Source organism: Priapulus caudatus, unplaced genomic scaffold, assembly GCF_000485595.1.
Source record: "Priapulus caudatus unplaced genomic scaffold, Priapulus_caudatus-5.0.1 Scaffold1162, whole genome shotgun sequence".
Classification (NCBI taxonomy): Eukaryota; Metazoa; Priapulida; class Priapulimorpha; order Priapulimorphida; family Priapulidae; genus Priapulus; species Priapulus caudatus.
The window spans coordinates 83,107-90,165 of record NW_014578223.1 but is presented as its reverse complement, the minus strand read 5'-3'; the positions used below and the strand labels follow the sequence as shown (position 1 = coordinate 90,165).

Below are 7,059 nucleotides of genomic sequence, written 5' to 3'. Positions count from 1 at the left end.
ATTGCTGTACAATAAACGATACTATTGTTGTACAATAAACGATACTATTGTTGTACAATAAACGATACTATTGTTGTACAATAAACGATTTATTTATTGACTCTTTGTGAGAAACACAACAGAGTTAATTGGCGCAGTCGACAGGATATGACTGACTTCGCTTCCAATCAGATTCATGACAGTTGATCCTGGTCCAATGATCGTGAGAACCCTCATAAGGAGTCTGTTGTAGAGTCGGTTGTACTTTTGCCCCATGTCTACAAAGAAGGCTGGGTTTATCAACCTGGAGTAGGGAACCATCCTTCCTAAGATTCCATCATCATAGGAATACCTCGTTATCTCTATCATTCTCCCCATCGTTGACAGTAACGCCTTATGCGCGATGCTGGTCATGAAATCATGTGCAGTAACGCCTTATGCGCGATGCTGGTCATGAAATCATGTGCAGTAACACCCAAGATGTTGGCACATGATCCTGTTAGAGTGATGGGCTGCATTCCATGCCAAGCCCCGCGCATGAGAACTACTTGCTGCGCCAGGTCTCGTGGTTTCCCTGGTTTGACTGCAGCATCCACGTATACTCCAAATACGTTCATGAACACTTGGGACGAGTTGCCTGTTAGATTTGCAATTCTTTGGATCCCCTTGGCTCCTAGGGTGCCTACTCCATCAAGATCTATCCCAAACTGAGAAAGTGAGATTTGCCTCAGCTTCTGCGTTGTCCAAGACAACATACTCGTTGGGCTTCTAAACCCCGCCTGGTACAGTAGTGAAGATAACATGAAGAGCCGGGTGGTTCCCTCTATAGGAGATATCATGCCTCTCCTCACAAGGCTTTCAAGCGAGAGGGCATAGGTCCCGTATTCAGGGTGGTCAAGAGTGTCCTCGTCGTCCTCGTTTCCAGTGACAAGTATCTCCTCAGGATCTGGAGTCTTGTCTTTCTCCTCGTCGCTCTGTTCTCCTTCCTCTGGTACCAATGTGGTTTTCTTGCCCCGGACTTGAGCTTCCAGCTTCACTTGGATGGACTTTGCAACCTTCGCAAGTCTTGCTGTGCATCCTTCGAGGTCATCTCTCTCTTTTGCCTTGAACGTGTTGGGAGTTGCACCTATGTAATCTCGGATCGATGATGACAGCCCCGGTATCTCCACAGGTGTCGTGTAGAGGAACCTACTGAGACATAGGAGCCCGAGGGGAGTTGAGCCCATTGTGGTCAAGGCTATAAAAGAGTTCTTATACATCGAGAATATGGCCTTGTCAGTTTGCGCTTTTAGATCATAATATTCAAACTCCCGGATAGTGAGGTTTGCCTCGTTGTAGACATCCTCTTGGATCGCTGACTGTGAAAATTGTCTCTCCATCCCAATGTGGTTGCATTGTTTAAACATATGAGCCAGCTTCTCAACGCTGTTCATTCCCGTTGTGTCCTGGTACGCATCATTTGGGTCTTCTTTTCTAAAATCCATGATTCATGTATCTCTCTTCTTACTGAGTATAACCATATAGTTATTGATGTGGTGCGAAAAGGTTTTACTGGTAAAAACTGATTATAACGGCTGAAAACTTGATCAAAATGTAAATAACTCGCTTCACGCAACGACCAACATGACCCAAGTTCTAAGCATCCAATTACCATCCTAAGATGGCGGCCAAATTTTGCGCCAATGACAGGCCGTTGTCCTATCCAGTGTTTATATATATCAATGATTATAATAGTCTAGGTATGCACTTACTGTTAAAAATCCAGGGTGGTGGTCGTCGAGGAGGCGTGCTGGAAAGAAACGACGGAGATGGCCGAAGCCATCTCCGCCACACTCCACGAAGTCAAAGATGGTTTTGAAGACGGATGCTGCAGCACAAAGTACCAATATCTCGTGCTCTAAATCAAAATCATTCTGCACACAATCGACCATATTATACTTTGTCAGATATTTACCGGGACAAAGCCACTTGCACACCTGAAAGTAAAACTTGCTGTGCATCTTCACCTCATTAATTACGGCATTCTTTCCTCTATCATCACACTCCACTCCATCTCTCACCACCAAATTAATAAATTGCGACAGACGGACGCTCGATCCTCGCATGTAGTGCCAAGGCTCTGCTCCCATTGAGTCCAGGTATTCTGTAGGTACGCGACGGGTCTCTGTGTAGGACATCGGGTGGATCTTGCCGGCTAGCTCACAGGCTAAGCTGTATAGATATCACAGGTAAAGACGGACGCTGGATCCTCTCATATATCTGCAGGGCTCTGCACCCATTGACTCGAAGTAGTCTGTCGCGACGCTGCGACACTCGGTCAAACACCATGGGTCAATTTCGACAAGCTCACAGGATGCGCAGAGCTGTTGTGTCCTGGAGATAAAATGACAAGTACTTAGATAATTGATCACATGGGAATGTCAAGTTTAAAATGTAATAGTGGATAGTGTACGTCTGATCTATATTTACATTATGTGCTGTATAATCGCAAATAATTTCATGTATTCATTTTTTCAGGACCCTACTAAAGCAGATGCTATGATGAAAATACAAGCAGATTTAGATGAGACAAAAGTCATAATGGTAAGCGTGTTATGTTGGTAACATGGCACGTGTAATAGACTTCAGTTAGCAATCGGGGATGAATCGCCTAATTGTGCAATTCAATGACGCAACATAGAAGTAGTTCAGAAAACGCATTAGTACCGCTGAGAGGGTCTATGTCCCCCGGGGTACTGCCGGAACATACCCTGGGTACGGTCCGGTATACCGGAACGTACCCTGGTACTATCTAATATGCCGGACCGTACCTCACCTATTCCAGTAACGAGTCTAGTGAGTCGCCTACGCCTACTCCCTAACCCGAACCCGAACCCTAACCTTAATCCTAACCCTAACCATATCAAATAGTGACCAGGGTACGTTCCGGTATACCAGACCGTACCCAGAGTACGTTCCGGCAGTACCCTGGGGGACATAGACCCTATGAGCATTAGTACCCTGTACAGCATGCTGGGTGCAGGGCACTGATTGCAGGTACACGGAAATTTCATGTGTAGTTGCTCACTCAAAAGGACAGGAAGCAGTATAACTACCTTAATGTCATTGACAGGGGTTGAGTTCACCTGATTTTGGGGTAAAAAAAAACACCATTAATTTCGTATATATTGTTTCGTATTACTAGTGTAGTGGTAATAAATGAACAAATTTTGTATGGGTGAATTTACATAACCTTGGTTATTGCAGCAAGGGATATCATTATACCAAAATTATCTATATATCTGCCATTCATACCTGCAGTGTATAGGCATTTCTCTGTCACGAATTGGTATTTACAGGGTGACCCCAAAAAAATGCAACCCAAACAAGTGTTAATAACTTTTTTGATATTGATGTTAACCCTTTCATTTTTCAGATTTAACGAGGTGAATAGTTGCCAATCAGAATAGAATCACAGAGTTTTTCAAGATGCATTGGACTCTTCGACAGAAATCATGGTCCGTGGAAACGTACTTTTCGACCAAATCGTTCAAAACTGTACAAGCACGTTTCAAGAGGGAATTTAATTGCCGCACCTATCCAAACAAAGGACTCATTCTAAGATGGGTACAGAAGTCGTTACATTGGCGCAGCCAACAATTGGGCATTCCGAGGGAGTCTCTGAGGAGAATTTTGATTTAGGATTAGCATAAGCTGACCCAGATAATTCTCCTCAGAGACTCCCTCGGAATGCCCAATTGTTGGCTGCGCCAACGTAACGACTTCTTTGGACTGCGGCCAACCGAGGTCCTGACTGAGGTGATGTTCTCCTCTGTCCTTGCACGCCTTTGTCTCCCTGAGTGTGTGGGAGTATTCCCTTTGGCATTGAGGTTCTTGACAGTTACATGCACCCTGAACTTCTGTACCCATCTTAGAATGAGTCCTTTGTTTGGATAGGTGTGGCAATTGAATTTCCTCTTGAAACGTGCTTGTACAGTTTTGAACGATTTGGTCAAAAAGTACGTTTCCACGGACCATGATTTCTGTCGAAGAGTCCAAAGCATCTTGAAAAACTCTTGATTCTAATCTGATTGGCAACTATTCACCTCTTTAAATTACTTTTACATGATAATTCTTGAAACTTAGATCGGACTGACAGTTGCGCTTATTGGTTGGAGTGGGCGCGTCTCGTTTGAATGCCGAGTGTCGTGTGCATGCAGCTAATCTGACTTTTTTTTACATGTATGCAACCGTGTTGTTAATAAAATGGATTTCTCTCACACGGAAATATCGCCTTTTTCATACATGTTTTCCCCTTGTTTACTGTTTACAGTTATGGAAATAGCATAAACAAACTTAGAGAAAGAATAGTGGAAAAAATAATTGCATCCTAACATTTGCTAGCTTATTTATTGTCATTAGCAAAAATCTCCCCTCATTGTTACGCCTGTGACGCACCGATAGTATTACAGTCGGACTTGTGTTAGGGAGTATTTTCCATAGACTTTTTTTAACTTTAGGTTGATTTTACCTCGCCTGTCTATAATTTAATAAATTTATCAGCATTGTTAATTAATTTTTATGATACCTCTAAAATGTAATTCATACTTATCAAAGATAAAGTAAGGCTGATAGGGTCTATGTCTCCCTGACCTCTGTTTGACCTGGCTCGTTCAGATCTTTCTGACTAACCCTAACCCTAACAATATCAGATAGTTACCGAGGGTTAGGGTTAGTCAGAAAGATCTGAACGAGCCAGGTCAAACGGCTAGAAGTCAGGGAGACATAGACCCCTATCAGCTAAAGTAAGTCGAATTGGATCGACATTGCGTCTTTCCTTGAGCCACACTCGTACACTAAAAGCTGAGCTGTCTATGAATTCCTAAAGGTCATATTGATTTTCTAGAATATAGCAACACGTGTATACATGGTTTACTGTGGCATCGCCAGCAGAACTAGTAGCAACGTGTAATAATAATAATCAATGCACATCTTAACCTCATACAGCAGTTTTACTGAGGACCGGTCGTTTAGCGACTGATCCTTGCCGAGCGGTAACCGGTCGCGTAGCTAACTACGATAGTGGGTGGCGGCCATTTCCATTCCGATTGACATGCTCTGTTGACACCTAAGCAGACAGTATGTACGTGTTTCAATATTTACGCTGATTAATAGTGCTTATAAAGATTACGACGTTTATTAATTCGTTGATTAGTGTTTTACTGAGGAACGGCAACCACTCGTTCTCTGGCTGAAATTTAACAGTACTATAGTATAGACATCGTTTGTCGTGACTACGTCAGTTGCCTTGCTTGGCCTCGTTTTCGTTCCCTGCTCTTACCTTATTTCATTCGTTTATCTCGGGAAAGGAAGGGTTTTATTGTAGTATAACGTGTTTTATACTAATACACGAAAACCTAAGCTATTTCATTGACGTGGATAAGGAAGGTGCATGTAAGTTCAGTGTACGGTACAGCTAGTGAGCTACGATAGGCTGACTACTAGCCGAACCACGTCCTAGGCTAGGTAGGTGCTGGCATTGTCGAGATAATTTACTAAATTAGGCTTGGAGCAACAAATTGTCAAATACTGAGCTTTATAATATATCAAACATTTCCGAATCGGTCCTCTAATCTGAGTAAAAACTGCTCATTTATTTAGTACCGGTATTATTTATAGCAATGCAAATGATGCAAGCGAAAGTAAATTATATCGCGACATTGAGACAGATTGCAAGGACAAGATTGCGAGTGTGAAATCAATGTCCTTCCTTAATTATGACGTACAACGTAGGCCTATACACGACGTTGCGATTTAAACTCATATAGGTACATAACTCTCACACACAGAAATCGTGTTTTTTTGCAAGCGGCAAAGAAGATATAGGCTAAAGTAAAGATGCACGATAAATTAGTGTCTGCGTTAACAACATGCGAACAGATTGCGATAACACCACGGTCACACCTCACAATTTACACCATCAATGCTAAACTAGGTTAACATTCACTCACTGTAAAGTAATTGCTCAGAATTCAAGATTAAGGCATTTTATTTATGATTATACATGTATTTTTATTCATCTTGCACGCACGTAAGAAGCAAGTTTCCGCAAAAATTTTAGAAGGCGCGTAACTTACAGACGGATGGGGGAGGGCCCGGGAAGGGGGGTGTACCGATTTGGGGTCGATTACTCGTTTCAAGCGACCCCAGTATACAGGTGAACTCTATCTGTTCGGAAACTTACACAAACCGAGATGTGATGAAAGCACAGCTGGGATTTTCAAAAGTAAGCACAGCCGGAAAATTAAGGCATGTCGTTTTGGCAAAATTAAGCCGAAATTAGGAAATACATAGGATTAACCTATTCCCCTACCCTACCCCTCCCCCCTACCATTACCTTTTCCTATTTCCCGTTTTTTAGGTTTTTTGGGGGTTTTAGAATTTTTTTGGATTTAGGGATTTGGATTTTTAGGAATAATTGACCTCTATATAACTGTCGGGGGATTTTATCGGAGGTTGCAAATTAGCTTCAGCTTTGAAGGCACGACGGACCAACATGCGTTACAGACTGGAGGGCGGTTAACCCCACGTTTTGTATTGATAGACCCCTCTGCATTGAGATCGGATGGCCTGCAGTGCACGCAGTACATGTACGGGAAGAATTTAGACTGTATTCTCATTCCGCCCTCCATCACTTCTATTTATTTTGTTTCATGTTATACCTTTTTCTTAAATGTCAATTGTATACGTGAAAATAAAGTGATTTGATATTGACATTTGATATTGATATTGATATAGAAAATGCGATAGCCATGCAGTTGTGTAATCAATTGGGAATAATTGCTTCTGATGTCACGGTATTTTCCAGCCGAACAAGATATTCGTGTATTGAGCGAGGATTGACCAGGATCGAGTTTTGCGATGCAGTTGGCCTTTGCCTTCCTAATGGTAAGCAAGTAGCACAGTAATCACTAATTATACAGGAAGTTGCATTATAGATTTGGAATTATAGATTATCGTTTATAATGTTAGATTATTTATAATTATAGATTTGGAATAGTAAGCGCTAATTATACAGGAAGTTTAATTATAGGTTTGGAG

The 7,059-nt window shown here is 42.1% G+C and overlaps 1 long non-coding RNA gene across 1 annotated transcript in view; it reads left to right on the top strand.

Annotated features, from left to right (window-relative positions):
* Nucleotides 1-2,490: 2,490 nt before the first annotated feature.
* Nucleotides 2,491-7,059, top strand: part of LOC106815633 — a 14,494-nt gene continuing 9,925 nt past the window's right edge. The window contains exon 1 of the long non-coding RNA XR_001394766.1: nucleotides 2,491-2,562. This is a non-coding gene — a long non-coding RNA (uncharacterized LOC106815633). The remainder of the gene's footprint in view (nucleotides 2,563-7,059) is intronic.